Source organism: Xenopus laevis, chromosome 2L (assembly GCF_017654675.1).
Source record: "Xenopus laevis strain J_2021 chromosome 2L, Xenopus_laevis_v10.1, whole genome shotgun sequence".
Lineage (NCBI taxonomy): Eukaryota > Metazoa > Chordata > Amphibia > Anura > Pipidae > Xenopus > Xenopus laevis.
The window spans coordinates 15456852-15475935 of record NC_054373.1 but is presented as its reverse complement, the minus strand read 5'-3'; positions in this window follow the sequence as shown (position 1 = coordinate 15475935).

Below are 19084 nucleotides of genomic sequence, written 5' to 3'. Positions count from 1 at the left end.
AAGTTAGAAACGTTTTATCTGTTTCTGGCTGTTCAGTGCAGAGAAAGTCAGGACTTTTCAGTACAAACGCGGTAGTAATGTGTGGACGGGCCCGTGGGCCGGGCGGATTCGGCCGACTCCTGTGCGAAACCTTCGGGGTCGCGGCACTTCCGGCACCGGAATTTTGTGACATCACTGCGGGGCTGGTGCGGGTCTATACTTTCACTTTCCATTCAGCTTTTCCTAGATGTCACTGCTCTCCCCACATTCCCCCAGTTCTCTTAACCATTTAATTGTGTAGCCAGGGCATGGGGATGGACATCAGGTCCCCCATTCTGGTGCAAAAACAAGATTCTGAGATGATACAAGACTTGTCTTAATAACAGTGTCCACAAAATGGCTGCTGCCTACTTGCTATAATTATGAATTGCCAGACTGAAGGAAACAAGATTCAAATAGTTTATACAGTGTAATTAAAGTTCATTTTGCTTGACTAATGTGATAAAATAGGATTTTAAATAATTTTTTTGGTTGATGGGTCCCCTTTAATTCAGATGTGCAAATTAGGCAAATCTGTTGGGCACATGGTGAAACATGCCTAGTTCATACTGCCTGCCTATGGAAGTTGATAATAAAGAACAGGGCTGCTGTGCTCCACCAAGTGCTGTGTTCTGCACCATTGCATCAAATTTTTTATTTTTCTCCACTGCCTTAGTGCTCTTGCACTTGCCCACAAGTTTATAGATGACAACTTCATTGTCTCCTAATAGCCTCTAAGTACAAATATCATAAAACTACACCCATATGGATATTCCTCTTTACTAGTTGCAATTCTGCAGCAGTGAAGTGCAGCATTGTTTATCTGTATACAGACGTGATACTGAATGTAAAACTTGATTAGCTATAATATTATGGATTGTTCAGATCATTTCATCGAATAAGCACTAAGTCTCCCCCAAAGAGGCGCATTGTGCAGAGTGATTATTTTAATGAGGTAAAAGTATTGTTTATATGTAGGGATTCGAGATTTGGCGGTTGCAGCTTTGTGTCCCATAAACTCAGATAATAGCTATTGGCAGCCCTCATCAAAGGCATCAGCTTGCAACAAGTTTTATATCTATGTCACTGATAATAACGTTCTGTTTTGCAAACTGCTAGTTAACATTTAAACTCCCTAAAATATAAATCTGAAATACTTTCCCATGCCCAAAAGTGTTATACATACAAATATTCATTTGTTGCCATTTTATTGCTATAGCTATTGCTACCCTGTGCCACAATTTTGAGAGATTTAATCCTGACAATGAATATTTATCCCATAATCTAGTGTCAATAGAACTATCTCTGTCTCATATCTGTGTCTCATATCTCTTCTGTGGTTAGTTGGTTGGTTGGTTGGTTGGTTGGTAGCTGCCAGTCTAAAGCTGGCCATCCACGAAGAGATCCGCGTCTGGTGACAACACCAAACAAGCGGATCAAGCAGGGCTATATCGCGGTAATCCCAACATTCTGCCCTAGGGCCGAACAATTAATTATTTATTTATTTATGAAATAAACAACTTCATAAACACATTACTTTACACCATATTTGAGCAGTGCTTTTTGTAAAGTCCTGACCTTGGAGCCCCAAAACTGTTCCATTGTCGGCATCACCTGAGACCGTACTAGTGAATGCTCCTGCAACTTTCAGAGAATTAACATTGCTGTTGCCCAACATTTGCAAATAAAGGCATTTATTGGAGCTCTGCCCAATATACTTTCTTTGTACTTGATCCAACATGGGGGGTGGGGAGGTGCACCCATAACTGAATCCTGCAAAGAAGCTACTGCAAATATCCTGTTAATGCTGCCGGCAATGTTCTCCCAGGAACAAACACTTGGCAGGAGTGACAAACTCCTCTGCCAGCCTCCATTGCTCTTCACGTTGCCCAGATGGGCTGATGGGCGGCACTGCCATAGAACAGTAAAGTCTATAGCATAGCAAGGTCTGGGCTGTGATTGGCAATTTGGTATCCCATATGGGGACTGGTAGCCTATGGAAGGCTCTGCTTGGCAGTACACCTGGTTTTTACCCAACCAAAACTTGTCTCCAAGCCTGGAATTTAAAAATAAGCACCTGCCTTGAGGCCACTGGGGGCAACATTCAAGGGGTTGGTGAACTACATGTTGCTCACAAGCCACTGGCTGGTCCTACCAGCCTAGATCTTTTCCAGCCCAAGTCTGAGGGGCCTCCCAACACATCCTGTAATTTTAGATCATGGGTCTCCAACATCTTTTACCCGTGAGCCACATTCAGATGTACAAAGAGTTGTAGAGCAAAGCAAGCAAGAGAAATGTTCCTGAGTGGTGCAAAATAAGTGCTGTGATTGGCCATTTGGTATCCCATATGAGGACTGGCAGCCTACGAGAGCCTCTATTTGGCAGTGCACCTGGTATTTATGCAACCAAAACTTGCCTCCAAGCCAAGAATTTAAAAATAAGCATCTGCATTGAGACCACTGGGAGCAACATCCAAGGGGTTGGTGACCAACATATTGCTCGCAAGCCACTGTCTGATCCAACAAGCCCAAATCTGTTTTGCATGTTCCATGGTTTCCTTAACTATAATTGTGACCTTGTTCTAAAAGGAACTATCTCCTAGTAATAAATACCTGGAACATTTTCCCTAGGATACACAATTATAACACAATGTTTGCCAATTATTATTGGCAGGCTACACAGGGAGAAAGAAGCATCTTATCATTACTAATGCTACTACTATTACAATTTGCATTGGTTTTAACAAGATACAAAGAGGAAGAACCAAAGAAGATGGATCTAAGTGATATAAGGTGAAATCTTCATTGTCTGTGGATGTAGGTGATCCATTGACTCAGTGTGTGAGTTGGCAGCCACTGTTGTTGTTCCCATAAAAGTGCCTTTACTGTCTAAGAGAAGCCAATTAATGCAGCTTGAAATGTAATTACATTTTGCCGAACTTCAACCTGTGATATTATTTATTTCTTAAAGTAGTTGTGAGGATGAAATATGAAGTTATATTATCTCTTATATAGAGCAATGTTCACAGCTATTGTAAACTATAAATGGGATTATGTACCCCCCACACTGATATTTTACTGGGTATAATACTCCGCCTGAGATATATAAGGACCGATTTAGTTCTGTGCCCACTTAATAGCACGTGGTCACAGAATAGCATTGGTTGTATCGGTAGAGTGGTCTTCATTGTTGTCATCATCAGCTATTAAGTGTTTTTTTTTGTCTATGTGGCCATGTCCTCAGGCACAGAGAGAGGGTCTACCTTACTTTAGGTGGCCATACACAGGCCGAAAGTTAGCAGCAGCTTTCTATATCTGGCCAAGAGTCGGTCAGATGTCAGTTGGGCAGGGATCGTGGACCACATCTATTTGTTGATGCGTTCCCGTGATCCGACCACCCCCATATGATCCGATCGTTGGGCCCTAGGGACCACGATCGGATCAGCCTGATATTGCTCACCTCAAGGTGGGCATATCTGGGAGAGATATGCTTATTTGACGAAATCAGCAACCGATCAGATCTCTATGTGTATGGCCACCTTTAGAGCTATTTTCAGTTCCTACCATTGAGCAACACATGGTTTTTGATCTTGTTCCATGACTTTTAAAGCTTTTCAGAGCCAAAGAGCTAAGTTAAATGTGTGAATCTGCTCTGTCACTGTTTGCGGTATCACTTCTCTTTGTTTTCAACTCTGGCACACATTTCCTTTGTTTCTATCGGAATTCAGGATCCCTTCCAGAGATATCAACCTCAGCACCGCATAATTAATGTTTCAAAAACAGTAACAGTAGAAAATATTCCTTTCATCTTTCTACCCCTAATTTAGTTCCTGTGTTCTCACCACCTGGGAATGGAGAATATTAAATTATGACTTTCACTGAATGTTCCACAAGACAGAGCAATCAGATCAATACGTTCCAAATAAAACATTGTTTGAGTATTCATCTTTTTTGTCGCCTAAGGCTACTGAGAATGGGAAGTGCCCATCACTTATTGAGAAGTGGATAGTGTTTTCTTATGCCACTAATGTGCAATTTATTGAGCCCTTGCTCGCTTTTATTATTGTTAAATACCCCAGCTGTCATATGTTGTCAAGTTCTCAGTGGCACCACGACTTATATTCTTGATAAACACATTTCAGATGTTGAAAGGAAAACAGTAAATTCAGACCAAGACTTAATAGATATAAAGTCCCTCACCTTGGCATAAAATAGATAGCAGAGAGGACACAGAAGAAGTCATGTATAAAAACAGTACAGTATTAGAGGGGAATTGTGGAAGCACTCAAGGCTAAATCAAAATATATTCAAATATAATGGAAGTGCTACTTACAATGCACTTCCCTGGGCCCCTGTCTCATAAATAATTCAGTATAAATGCAAGTGCATGTTTACAAAACAGGGGTTTTTAGTTACCAAAGTTATGATCATAAAATTGAAAAGCCACCATACCACGTCAAGGTAAACCCCATATGGCGGTCCCTAACTTGCTTACTTTAAAAAGATGGTGGCTTTTCAATTTTATGATCATAACTTTGGTAACTAAAAACCCCTGTTTTGTAAACATATGCACTTGCATTTATACTGAATTATTTATGAGACAGGGGCCCAGGGAAGTGCATTGTAAGTAGCACTTCCATTATATTTGAATATATTTTGATTTAGCCTTGAGTGCTTCCACAATTCCCCTCTAATATTGTATATTGGCCTGAAGCTGTGGCATAGCTTTATGTGGTTTTTCAATAGCACCCCATACCCCCCCCCCTTAAAATTAATGGTGGTCCTACGCTTTTAAATATGGGCGTTGGTTTGGGCAATCTCTCTCTCTTAAAAGCCTTTACTGGCGGGGGAGGATTCAGCCTTCAAATTGAAACCAATGCTCAACACACACTGAACACAGGTAATGCTATTATGCAGAGAAGTATCTCTTTTTAAAGTAAGCAAGTTAGGGACCGCCATATGGGGTTTACCTTGACGTGGTATGGTGGCTTTTCAATTTTATGATCATAACTTTGGTAACTAAAAACCCCTGTTTTGTAAACATATGCACTTGCATTTATACTGAATTATTTATGAGACAGGGGCCCAGGGAAGTGCATTGTAAGTAGCACTTCCATTATATTTGAATATATTTTGATTTAGCCTTGAGTGCTTCCACAATTCCCCTCTAAAAACAGTACAGAGCAGCAATGCTCAGAGTTTTTGCGTTCAATGTATGTTTAAGATCTGCCCCCCTTAACTTATAACAAGATTACAGGTGTCTAAATCACTCATTCTGCCATAGTTTAGAATGTTTCTAAGACAATCAAGAAGTGTAGCTCCTACAGATCAGCTACTGTAATTTGATTTAAAAATCCATAAGGTATCTTGACCGGGGGAGTGCAGAAGCAGGATTGGTTCAGAATATTAAAACGTCATCTGCAAAGAGACTTATTTTATGTTCTTGCCGTTGATGATAATGCTTCTTATCACTGAATTTTGTCTAATTTTCTGAGCTAACAATTCCATGACCAGATTAAATATTAAAGGGGATATAGGGCATCCCAGCCAAGTACCGTTACTTGGGGACACCACTGCCCCTGGATTTGAATATAAAACTATTACCGGTACTGCTTTAATAAAACAAGCAGGAAAAGCAAATTTCTCCATTACCGAAAATGAATCCAACAAATGTTGTTGAATGCCTTTTCAGCAGCTAAAGAAATAAGTAATTATTATAATGGTTAGATACGAGTCAAATCCAATGTTCTTCTAGTGGCATCAGAAGCCTGCCTCATTTTAACAAATGCTACCTGGTCCTTCTTAATCAATCCTGGTAATAATTTTGCTTAAAATCAGGCATATACAGTAACTTGATATCTAAATTCAATAGAGATAATGGCCTATAATAAGATCCTTACCTGATCTAAGAATAACGGCAATTACTGCCATTAATACTTCTTGTAATTTTTTTTTCTTCCACCATAAAATTTAAGAAAATCACCAATTGAGGAGTCAATATTCCCTTAAATAGCTTATAATATATTGCAGTTAGTCATCAATCCCTGGAACTTTATCTAAGGATAGGAACTCTATAACTCGAGAACTCTTCCTCGTTAATAGGCATAACTAAAGCAGAAAAATGTATTGAATCAACACAAGGTAAACTTTCAGGATATACAACATTTAAATCTAACTGTAAATTGTAAAGACTAGCAAAAAATGTAACGAATTTATCCGCAATCCCCTTTCGATTCTGAACTTTGGCACCACTAAGCTAAATATTATAATCCCTTCACTAATTAATGTTATAAGGAAAATAAATGATGGAGCAGCATTTATAAACTGCTGTTGACCATCAGCCCTCCTGACATCAAGTACAAATCATCAGAGTACCAGTTCAAAATGGAATTTTCATCCGATTTACTGGGTGCGAGTCTGGTGTGCCCATTGAAGCTCATGGCCTTAGGAACCCTGGAGCTAATGGAGTTCCAATATGGCGGAAACTCAAGGGTTCCCCATTGTCAGTAGGTGTAGTTGCTCGGCGTTGCTGTTATTTTAACCTGAGAAAGGATCAATTAAGGAACTTAAAAAGAATTCTAGATGCATTTTTAAATTTGGGAGTATTTTCTACTGTGTTCAGTAATCTGGACTGAACCACTGAACATTATTTAGTCATCTGTGAACTGTTGATTAATCTCTTAGCACTGCCGATAAAGTGGAACAATTTTACTGGGGCACTGTCACAAAGAATAAGATTTATTTCTTTTTCTGGGGGCTTTACTACATGTAGAGACAGCTCAGTATCTTTATTTAGAAGTCCCGCTGGCTGCTTTTATACCCTGCACAAATCTTGTGGAGATAATGCAAAAATCCAAATGGATTTGTAGTTAAAGAAAAGCCACAGAAGGAAAGATAAAAAAGATGTGCTAATTCTAATGCAGCGAAAGAGTCAGCCTTAAGTATAGTTTTAATCACAAACTAAGGAACACACGACTGAACTGACAGCAAAAAGGCATTGTTTAAAATATAGCACAATGTGAGTATCCTGTTTATATGCAAGGTTTACCTTTCACTTATGTTCTGCATGGGAACATACAACCTGTCTTACCACAAACCTTTCCAACTGAACTCAGAATGTGGCCTTCCAGGCCTTGGTCTTCTCAGAAGTTCCAAAGTTTTTTTTGTATACCTTTATAAATGGAATATAATCTAGACCCGAATCTGGATTATATTGGATAATTAGCATATACCTGTAACATGACAGCACTGGGGGACCATAAGACTCACTAAGTAACAAAGTAAGTGAAAGTCCAAAAAAGAAGTGAGTATTGTCTTGTTTTTACCATAAGTGCCACAAACTTCTGCTGGTTCTGCTAGTTAGTTAGATGTAGGGAGTCCATGGGCATACAGTAAAGTGCTGAGTAACTTGCTGGCACATTATAAATGATATATGATGATGATGATGATGACAATGATGATGAAGGAAAAAACAAGACTATATCTGCCAGTCACCTGTCCACCAGAAACAAGACACTATACACTGATTTTACTCTAAATCTGAAAGAAACAATAGATATATGCACCAGACACAATATGGCACTGAAGGAAACAAATCTAAATATACCAGACACAATATGAATGTGGAAGATATAAAAAGATATAAAAAGATATAACTCCACCAGTCACACTATGATGATGGAGAATACAAGGTTGATACATCTGGCATAATATGAAGGCTAGATACTAGATACACCAGGCACCAACTGAAGCAGGAGGAAAGAAGACTTTATACACCAGCTGCAATATGACCCTGGATAAAGCAAGGCTATATCCAAAAGACAACTTGTAATTTTTCACGGGGCACCAGGCGGCATATATCCAAAAGACAGAAAAGTAATGTAGAGAAAACAAGACTAGATACACCAGGTACAATATGAAGCTGGAGGAAACAAGACTCTATCCACCAATAACAATATGATGCTGGAGAAAGCAAGGCTAGATCCTACAGACACAGTATGAAGCTAGAGGAAACAGGACTTTATCCATCAGATACAATATGAAGCTGGAAGCAACAAGACTTTATCCACCAGACACAATATGAAACTGGAGGAAACAAGACTTTATCCACCAGACACACTATGACGCTGGAGAAAACAAGACTTCATCCTCCAGACACAATATGAAGCAGGAGGAAACAAGACTTTATCCACCAGACACAATAAGAATCTGGAGGAAACAAGACTTTATCCATCAGATACAATCTGAAGTTGGAGGAAATAAGACTTTATCCACCAGACACACTATGAAGCTGGAGGAAATAAGACTTTATCCACAAGACACAATATGAAGCTGAAGGAAACAAGACTTTATCCACCAGGCACAATATAAAGTTGGAGGAAACAAGACTTTATCCACCAGACACAGTATGAAGCTAAAGGAAACAAGACTTTATCCACCAAACATAATATGAATCTGGAGGGAACTTTATCCACCAGACACAATGTGACGATAGTGAAAGCCTGGCTTCATCCTCCAGACACAATACGAAACTGGAGGAAACAAGACTTTATTGACAAGACACACTATGTTGCTGGAGGAGACAAGGCTTGATATATCAGACATAATATGAAGAAGGAGGAAACAAGGATAAATACGCCAGACACAATATGAAGCTGAATGAAACAAGGCTAGATCCTCCATTCATATTTTGACACTTGACCGGAAACAATATGAAGCAGGATGAAACAAGGCTATTTCCACCAGTTTTAACAAGAAGACAGAGGAATGAAAATTAAAATAGGGGTAGTAAATTCATGAGTCTTCCTTTAGATGTGGTTGGGCGTCATTTAGCAGAGGCTGTCAACATATGTGGGATAAATAAAAAGTAATAGCATGCAATAATTAATGTACAGACTAATTGCTTCTTTAATGTGTTTCTGTTTTTATAATGTTAAATAACCTAGTACTGAACCTTTTTTATATACAGTTCCCCAGGTACATATACTGTGGGCTTAAATAAAAAAAAGTTAATTTTAAAAGTTAAAAGTTAATTTTCCTCAGAAAGTACACTAAGAACCTGAGATTTTAATGTTATATTTAATAGAAGGGAATAGCTGCTTTGATTAATGGTGAATATTAAATAAATCAGCATGTAAGTGAGAAAGTTATATAATACAACTTATAAAATTAGGAATTAATGTAAACATGTACAATTAAACAGAAGAAGTGAAATTATATTAAAAGTTAGAGCTCAGGAGAAAGGGATCATTTGCGGTTGTCTCTAAACCAGAAGTTGTTGTACCGGTATGGTTCTGTTAGAATGCTCAGGACCTGGGGTTTCTGGATAAGGAGTCTTTCTATAATTCGGATCTTCATGACTTAAGTCTACTAGAAAATCATGTAAACATGAAATAAACCCAATAAGTTAAGCTTCCAATAAGGATTAATTATATCTTAATTGGGATCAAGTACAAGCTACTGTTTTATTATTACAGAGAAAAGGGAAATCATTTTTAAAAATCTGGATTATTTGGATAAAATGGAGTCTATGTGAGACACCTATTCCGTAATTCGGAGCTTTCTGGATAACGGGTTTCTGGATAATGAATCTCATACCTGTATCTGTAGTCAAATCAACTGGACTTGCTGTGTTTTTTTTTCCTTGAAGATGTTTGGTGAAAATGTCTTCAATGACAAAACACAGCAAAGCCAGTTGATTTGACTTATTTCTACAGATATACCATGACCTGGATGAATGAGAATCTTCACAAACATACAGAAGTTGTTGTACTAAAGCTTGTCATCACTTTACAACCGCTTTTGGCTGTTAACAGGGGTGCCGGGAAGTGTGATTTTTAACAAGATCTGAACAGCTGCTGGTTTACTGGGTTAAAATGAACTTTCCCTGGAGCTACGCAAACAAAGAGGGACACGCATTCTCCCTTTAGTATTCTCCCAGCTGCCGTCCTCCACGTCGTCCTTTTATCTCTCCTTAACAAACCTCACATCAATAAAACCGTAACGTAATTACAAGCAAATATCAACTTCCACGCCATCGCTCCTTTTGTGCCTCAGTTCAAAACACATCCAGTAGCGATCTGATAAATGGCTTTTAAAAACTGCATCTGTCTTCAGAAATGAATGTTAAAAAACACAATATTGGCATTGACCAGAGTCACATTTGCTGAAGACACTCTAAGAAGTCCAACTTCAAAAGGCTACGTGGCAGCAGGAACAGGCACTGAATGAAAAAGAAAGAGTTGGCATTTGATATAAAGGCTTCTCCCTGCCAATGGCGAATGCAATACTACCGTCCATGAAAGGGCATACGTCTTTGGTGGAAATACTTTACTCACATGAAAGTGGCTCTCTGATGTGCATGGCTGCAGAGACACCACAGTTAGAATTACAAAATACTTCTGAGATTATTCATATTATCGAGTTGTAGTGCCACTTAAATATAATGCAGATATGGACGACCCATGTTGTTTTGAGGTAAAGTTATCTAGGGTAAAAGAAGAATGAAAAAGTCCATTGTTTTAGATCCTTTGCAGCAAAATCTGATTTACTTCAAGATCAATATAACAACACTGTTCCGGTTAATTTTTGTAATTATTATAAGGAAGCTCATGTCAACTCCATGTTGAACTAAACAAACACAACATTAGAAGGTGAACATACCATGTAGGGACCCCTTCTGCTGTATGCATCCATTTGCACTGCAGGATGATGGGTGGGATACCATTGAGCAGCGATCCCTAACCAGTCTTACTCACCAACCCCTTGGATGTTGCTCCCAGTGACTTCACATCAAGTGCTTATTTTTGAATTCCTGGTTTGGGGGCAAGTTTTTAATGTATAAAAATCAGATGTACTGCCAAACAGAGGCTCCTGTAGGTTGCCAGTCCACATAGGGGCTACCAAATGGCAGCACATATTTTGAACCAGTCAGGAACATTGTTCATGCTTTTGTTTCTCCCCAACTCTTTTTACATTTGAATGTTGCTCATGGGTATAAAAGTCGTGTATCATAGTGTATCAACCAACCCAAATCTCACCCTCAGGCTCCCGTCAAACTGGGCTTTCAGGCTTATCTCCCCAAATCTCATCCTAAAGAACTGTTGAGCATAGTGGCATTTCTATAGAGGAAGCAGACCCCGCCGTTGCAGTGGGGCCCAGAGAACAGGGGTGCCCTGTTGTGGGGGCTGTTTTCTCTATAGCCAGTGTCAGACTGGGACTCCAGGGGCTCACCCAAAAACCTTAGACCAGGGGCCCACCATAAAACCTTAGACCAGGGGCCCACTCTCAGTACTAATATTTTTTATCTCCTCAATCAACCTCTATTCTCCTAGACTGCTCTCTTTATTCTATAATCAATTATTATCTACTTAGCCTCTTTGTTCTCATAGAAATAGGGAATGGCCATGAAATAGGCCTAAAATTTAGCAGCATGAGGACCCACTCCTCTTTGGCCCACCGGGAGTTTTCCTGGTATCCCGATGGGCCATTCCGACACTGTCTATAGCTACTAAAAAACTCCTCCTCCCCAGCTACTCTATTACCTGTGGCGAGGAAGGGGGGCACAAGTCAGGCTGGAGTGGGTGGAGACAGGAAGTGGGCGGAGGCGGGATTGGAAGTGGGTGGGGGGATTTTTTTGCAGGGTGGCCAGACGCACCCCCTTTGCACCAAGCCACCCTAGCTAGGCAAGCCCTTCAGTTTGGAAGCCACAGGTTTACAAGTTGAGGAGGTTCCCATTAACTTTGCATGCTTTTAAATGCACCTGAAACAACTTCCTTGATTTGGAGATTATATTGAGACTTTTATGTTTCAACATTTTTATTGGGTTTTCCAAAGCATGAAAGATTTACTTTTTAACAAAGCATTTCTAAAATGATGAAAATTCATATGATCATATACCATGCAGTTTACAGTACAAGAATATACAACAATTGTATATGCCTTAGGCATAAGGAAAATAATCCAGGAAAAACAAAAACACCAGGAAAAATAGTATATAACCAAACGACTTAACATTAAACCTCACGTGGTGGATTTACAATTCAAGAAAGTTTTGTGATGACACTTTTCTAATACCCCTAAAATTGATTTAGCTAAAATGTTAGTAGCTCCAAAATTTTAGATTCATGTTTAGAGTCTATTTGATCAAAATAAAGAGACCAAATATCAGTAAACCTGAGCTTAAAGTGTGGTTCCTCTGATTTAATTTTCATGGCCTCTTGCCAACATAGTTGGTTTAATTGTGCTAAGATTTCTTTTGTGGAGGGGGGAGACTCCAAAATCCAGAACCGAAATACGGTCTTCTTAGTAGCCGCCATAAAGCGTAGAATTAAGTTAGAAATCAGCTCGGGTTTAGAATTACAATGTTTATTCAAAGTAAAGGAGGGAGGGCCAATGTGTAAAAGGGCATAGACTGGAGATAACACTAGGTTGATTATATATATTGAGACTTTTAGATAATACAAAGAGATTGTGTCTCATGGGAGAAATGGATGGTTATGTCCCAAATATGGTACTTTTCCACCCTTGATGCTGATTTTGAAAGACAAACATTAACTTTATGATAAAGATGACTGCGCTTTGGGAGATTGGTTTGATTGGCTTCTCGATCTCAGTGTACACCCCCACCTCAGGTGTATAATTATATCAAACAAATCTGGAGTTACTGAGAGAATAAGCCCAAACTGCAGTGCTAGCTGCTAAATGTGATTTATTGCCACAACATGTTTCGGGCTCAAGGTCCTTTATCAAGTGTTATACATTTACTTAAGCTGGCCATAAACTCAAAGATCCGCTCGTTTGGCGACATTGCCAAACGAGCGGATCTTTTCCCGATATGCCACTAACGGCAGGGCTATATCGGGGGTAATCCGAATGTTCGGCCATATGGTTTAACGATCGAATTACGATACGCCAAGGGGCTCCGACGGGTCGGTCGGTTAAAAATCAAACCTTCCCGATCGATATCGTGGCCAGATGTCGATCAGGAAGACCCGTCGGAAGCCCCCATACACGGGCAGATAAGCTGTCAAATTGGTCCAAACGACGGATATCTGCAGCTTTATCTGCCCGTGTATGGCCACCTTTAGAGTATAACACCTGATTAAGGGCCTTGAGCCCGAAACATGTTGTGGCAATAAAGCACATTTAGCAGCTAGCACTGCAGTTTGGACTTATTCTCTCAGTAACTCCAGATTTGTTTGAAAACATTAACTTTATACAAGGTGACCATAAATACCAAAATGTCATTTTGATTTCTGACCGTATTCCCTTCTCATTTGTATTCCAGAAATGAATAGGGAGCTTGGAAAGAAATATTTGGAACCTTGGTGTGAAGGTTTGAAGGCAAATAATCGAAGGCAGCGGTCTGTAACTGCTCTAAATGCATATTTGTGATCCTATTTCTGGTTTCTTACAGCAATTTCCACAACATAAAACTACACGGCCAGACCTTGTGAACCACAGTATCAAGCTATTCGCCAAGTGATCTCAATCCATCATTAAAAAAAGATGTGAATTGCTGGGGTAAAGAAAACACGCTTGTTGACCTATAAACATAAACGCCTCAGCGTGTGACAGCCGGACTTCTAGCGGCGCAGTTAATCCATCACAATATATATATATAAGCAAAGTGCTGAATATTAGTTTTCTACCCTTACACCTCTGGGGGTGCACAGAGTTATTAAATCTCTTTGAAATAAAACCATTCCGCTGTTTATTTTAACTGAGAATCATTATTTCTTGTTACAGGGCATGTAAAGGCAAAAAATAATATCCCATTTTTACTTTCTTTAATGAAAACGAATCCTATCTCCAATATACTTTAATTAAAAAATGTGTACCGTTTTTATAAGAAACCTGACTGTATGCAGTGAAATTCTCCCTTCATTTACTGCTGTGGATAGGAATTGTTAGTAAAACACAAAACAAAGACTGCTACAGCCTATGATTAAGGGATACATTCCCGAAACGCGTTAGGTGTTTAACAGCAGCAACCCCAATAAACCTCATTCCAGAAGTGTCGTCTGCCTGTTGAGTTTTGATAGGAATTGTTAGACTAACTCACTAACTGCTCTGCAGGGAAACAATCATACTTATGAACAGTAGGGGGAGCCCCCGCCTTACTTCTCAGCCATGCAGAACTCAAGCAGCTTTGTTTGTTTCCTTGTTTTGATAATTTATGACGATCCCTAAGCAGCCCAGACCACACTGAGCATGTGCACAGTCTTGGTCTTGCAAAGATGTTTAACAAAGTTACAAGATGGTGACACCCTGTGGCCAACTTTGAAAGCATAAATCATTTGTTTGATTAGGCTTGTGGTGCAGTAAGTTCATGTTTATGTTTAGTATACAAAATACACCATTTATAGCCTTATTCTCTTTTAGACTTTACTTGCCCTTTAAAATGAATTTTCCCTTTATTCATACAGAAACCATTTAGCCATTTCCCTGCCAAACAACCTAACATCTACATTTCCGGCAATTAAGTTATAAAGGATGATGTACAAATGCAGCAACAAGGCTGGTCATGCTAAAATGCATAGAAATTGCATCTAAACAGCCTCTTTGCACTTTCATATAGTTTCATGCCCAATAACATCTGCCCAGTCTGCTCTGATGAATAGATGATTAAGTGTACAAGTCTGCCTACTGATGCTCATCCAGCCATGACCCCTGCAACATTAGGCCACACTCTATTAGCTTTATGCATGAGGATAATAACACAATAGGAGGGCTATGTATATTTTTGTGGTTAACAATATAATGTGAGGGTACCGCTTGTACCCTCACATTATACAGCTACTAAAGTCTGTTTATCTTGTACATTATTGGATGATTATATAGAGGCTAAGGTAACAGGTGCAATGGCCTATCAGAGATTTTTCCAAACTCTCCATGAAGAATAAGATCAATCTTGTTACACATCCCCCACACACATTAAATTCATTAAAATGAGCATATCATAAAGGATAATTACATTTTTGCATGTATCGGTTGCTCCCCTAACCTTAAGGTTGTAAGCTCTTGTTAGAAGCACCTCTTCCATCTTAATATTCTGCAGTCCTTGCTGTGAAAGGAATGGGTTCACCTTTAAGTCCACTTTTAGTAAGTTATAGAATGGGCAATTTTCAATTGGTCTTCATTATTTGTCTTTTATAGTTTTTGAATTATTTGCCTTTAGTGATGGGTGAATTTATTGGCAGTCATAGATTTGCGGGCGAATTTTCCGACTGTGGATGTTTTTGCGGAACTGCTGCAAAAAATTGCTTCACAAAAAAAATTGTTGCACGTCAAAATTTTGACGCCCATTGACTTTAATGCATTCGGACAAAAGAGTCGCGCGTATAAAAATTGTCGATCGGACCATAATAATTTTGAAGGCCATTGACTTCAATGTGTTTCGAAAGTTTTTGACCATTTCACGAATTTTTTAGGAGTTTCGCTGATTTTTTGGCGTATCGAAATGGGAAAGATTCGCTCATCACTATTTCTCTTCTTCTTCTGACTCTTTCCAGCTTTCAAATGGGGGTCACTGACCCCATCTAAAAAACAAATACTCTGTAAGGCTACAAATGTATTCTTAATTCTACTTTTTATTACTCATCTTTCTATTCAGGCCTCTCCTCCGTAGCTATCCTAGAGGGGGGGGCCCTGGTGCGTGACGCGCATCTGGGCCCCTCCCCCCTCCATATGGCCGCATTTGGTCCGCGCACGGACTGCCGGGGGGCCCTGAGGAGGTGCGGGCCCTGGCCCGCGCACACCCCCTGCTCCCCCGGTAGTTCCGCCACTGCCTCTCCTATTCATATTCCAGTCTTTTATTCAAATCAATGCATGGTTGCTAGGGTAATTTGGGCCCTAGCAACCAGATTGCTGAAATTGCAAACTGGAGTGCTGCTGAATAGAGAGCTAAACCACAAATTAAACAAAAAAGAAAATCAATTGCAAATTGTCTCAGAATATTACTCTCTACATCATACTAAAAAGTAACTCAAATGTGAACAATCACTTTAAAGGGGTAAATGCTCAACTGAAATTACAATACCATCTCCAAGACACTTTATTCGTCATAATTGCATTATATTCAAGGCTACATCAATGGTCAGGTTTCTGCATTTGTTTTTTTTCTATAAGAGCACAACTCAGCGCAAATTTCTAATGCATTCCTAATTAAACCAGGCTATGAATTTGGACAAAAACATGTAACTTCTGAATAATCAAAATATTGTTTCAATGGCCCTTTAATTTTTTTTTTCTCACCATGTTGCCTTAGAACTCTACATTGTGTTGCTTTAGAATTGCTCTTCTTTAATTACATGATGTTTAGTTCCCACCAACAATTATCTCTACATTATGTAAATGATCGATACGTTCCGTGGAGTTTATTCCTTTTTTTTTTCTGATTAGCAAAGTGAAAAGGCCCCTTAGTAATGAATAATAAGCAAACGGGAGCAGCAGACAAGATGCGGAAAGCTTGAGCAAATTGTAAGAGAGCACTTGTGTTAAAAACATGCGGCAAATTATAGTAGTAATAAGCATAGAGAGGCAGGTAGGCAGCATTTGCATTTCTAGTGTGCTGTAATTGCCCTGAACGGCAAATGAGAGATTCTGTTACTCTGAAACTGATTTGGAGCCGATTACACAAGCAGTCGGCCTCTGTTTCTCTGGATGGAAATGAGTTTCCAATGCTCAGGAGAGGAAGAGGATGATTAGGGAAAGACTTTATGAAATTTGCAATCACATCACCTAATGAAATCATGGGACTTTTATAAACATCTGTAAATAAAATTCTTGATGCTGTTTCATTAGACATACCCAATTTAACAAGAGAAACAGGTTACATAATATGTGTATATGCCTTAAAGGGCAAGCAAAGGCAAAAAATAAAATCACATTTTTACTTTCTTTAATGAAAACAAACCCTATCTCCATTATACTTTAATTAAAAAATCGGTACCGTTTTTATAAGAAACCTGACTGTATGCAGTGAAATTCTCCCTTCATTGACTGCTGTGGATAGGAATTGTCAGACGGTCCCTAACGGCTCTGCAGGGAAACAATCATACTTATGAACAGCAGGGGGAGCCCTCCCCTTACTTCCCAGCCATGCAAAACTCAAGCAGCTTTGTTTGTTTCCATGTTTTGATAATTTATGACGATCCCTAAGCAGCCCAGACCACTCTGAGCATGTGCACAGTCTTAGTCTTGCAAAGATGTTTAACAAAGTTACAAGATGGTGACCCCCTTCGGCCAACTTTGAAAGCATAAATTTTGATTAGGCTTGTGATGCAGTAAGTTCATGTTTATGTTTAGTATACAAAATACAGCATTTATAGCCTTATTCTCTTTTAGACTTTACTTGCCCTTTAATAGGATTCTTGACATCTTTGCCAAGCAGGGTTGGATTAACCAAAGCCCCTAGACCGTCCAACCTGACACAGAGTCCCCTTTTAATTCTGGGCCCCAAAACTGAAAATTTACCTAAATCTGCCAATGTGGAAACCATTAGTAATGAGACCTGAAGCATGTGGATGTTAAATGTGCCTAATTTCCAGAGGGTAAAGCAGCAACCACATAATACAATAGCTTTAATTGTGCAAATAGTTGCAGGCTTTGGAACCACACATGGTGCTTCTTCAGGACTGGGAATTCCCACCACTTCTGCCAACAATTACTCCTGAAGACAAGACCAGGGGGAACTGAAAGTTGGCTCCTGTGTAAAATGTATAATGAATCAACAGAATTCTTAATGAATCAGATGAAAGTTGAGTGTAGGACTGGCCAGACCAGGAATGACTTTGACGTAGTTGACCATTGTTAATATATTGAAGAAGATTAGCTCTTGGCAAATTAGATCCTACAAGGCTCCAGGAGTTAACGATAGTGAAGGCCATTTAGTATATTAATTTTATCTTCTTGGTGGAATGTAGAGAGGAAGTAAACTTAGGGGCCAATTCATTAACTTCGAGAGAAGGATTCGAAGTTAAAAAACTTCGAATTTCGAAGTGTTTTTTTGGCTACTTCGACCAATGAATGGGCTACTTCGACCTTCGACTACGACTTCGAATCGAACGATTCGAACTAAAAATCGTTCGACTATTCGACCATTCAATAGTCGAAGTACTGTCTCTTTAAGAAAAAACTTCGACCCCCTAGTTCGCCACCTAAAACCTACCGAACCCAATGTTAGCCTATGGGGAAGGTCCGCCTAACTTTTTTTGGTCGAAGGATAATCCTTCGATCGTTGTATTAAAATCCTTTGAATCGTTCGATTCGAAGGATTTAATCGTTCGATCGAACGATTATTCCTTCGATCATTCGATCGAAGTATTTGCGTAAAATCCTTCGACTTTGATATTCGAAGTCAAAGGATTTTCATTCCCCAGTCGAATATCGAGGGTTAATTAACCCTCGATATTTGGCCCTTGATGAATTTCCCCCTAAGTGTCTTCCATCAGTGTAGGGAGTTAAATATGTAGAGTGTGGGTAGTGTAGAACCTCTTGAAGTCCTTTGAAAGGTCTTTATACTGTAGGCTAACTTAAACCCCAGAGAAAATGTGTATTATCTGTAGTATTGTCCCTAGGGTGAAACACATTTTTGATGTATGCTTTTGACTCTTTCCAGCTTTTATTTTATTAACAGAATCCCTGTGTCTCATTAAGGTTCTACATACAATGCAGTAACACAGCAAGATTTATTTGGAGCACCTGCTCTTCACTAAAACTACACCCCTCATGGGCAGTTTGGGAGCATATTTTGCCTCACTCCTTGCTGTGACAAAAAAAAAACCCACAAAAACACATTTGCATTTGTCTCTGGAAGTTCAGATGGTGTCTATGAACCTCTTCTACATACACCCAACTGAATAAGCTTATGTCTAAGAGACAGTACATTTCCCGTTACTAATGGAAATGGTTAAGAGCTGGAGATAGCAAAGCTTGTTATTGTACTGTACCAGTCAGGATATTCCATTGCACAAAGCAGCCTCTGTATTGAATGAAAAGGGGGCCACTACATCACAAGAAGTCTTGTTTCTGTCGGCTGAATCCTGAAATTGAAACCTGTTGAC